Here is a 705-nt window from a genome sequence, read left to right as displayed (position 1 = left end):
GCCTAATTTTTCTACTATATACTGCTGCCACTAACATCTTAAAAGTAAAAGAAAAAAAAGAAAACACTCAATTATGAGCCCAGTCACAGGAAATTAACTTGGTTCTACTATTCCTTCACTGGATCATCCATTGTTTGTGTGTTTATGTGTGTGTGTGTGTGTGTGTGTGTGTGTTTGTTTAAGGCAAATTTCTAAAAAAAAAAATCCCAATCCAAACATTTATCTTCCATACTTAGTCTTGTCAATGGACTTCAAGGTCTGTGGAATAGAATATGAGGGTGATGACATTGTGTAACTTTACTTCACTTAAATGTTAAGGTCTGTTAACATCCTTAAAATTTTAGCGTCATGAGAAAAGCCTTACTTCCTCTGCTTTTAATAGCATATTAGCCAAATGTAGTTATTGCTTTTGAGGAATGATATGGGCACCATTTCTACAAGAAGAACTCCTCCAAAATTTTGCAGAATTGTGTCCTGATAGTAAACATGAAGATTCTATTTTTATTTACATGGCTTAATTTTCATATGACAACTTTTTTTTTAAAAAATCAAACAAAATGAACCTAAAACAATCTCACTTAATTTTGAAAATGCAATGTAATGGAGAACATACTTTCAAATGTTCAATTAGAATTCCAAATTCCATAAAAAATGTGTATTTATGTATATGTATGTTTTTGTACATATATACACACAAATATACAC

Source organism: Vombatus ursinus, unplaced genomic scaffold, assembly GCF_900497805.2.
Source record: "Vombatus ursinus unplaced genomic scaffold, bare-nosed wombat genome assembly UNPS02014806.1, whole genome shotgun sequence".
Classification (NCBI taxonomy): Eukaryota; Metazoa; Chordata; class Mammalia; order Diprotodontia; family Vombatidae; genus Vombatus; species Vombatus ursinus.
Note: the sequence above shows the minus strand (reverse complement) of the source record.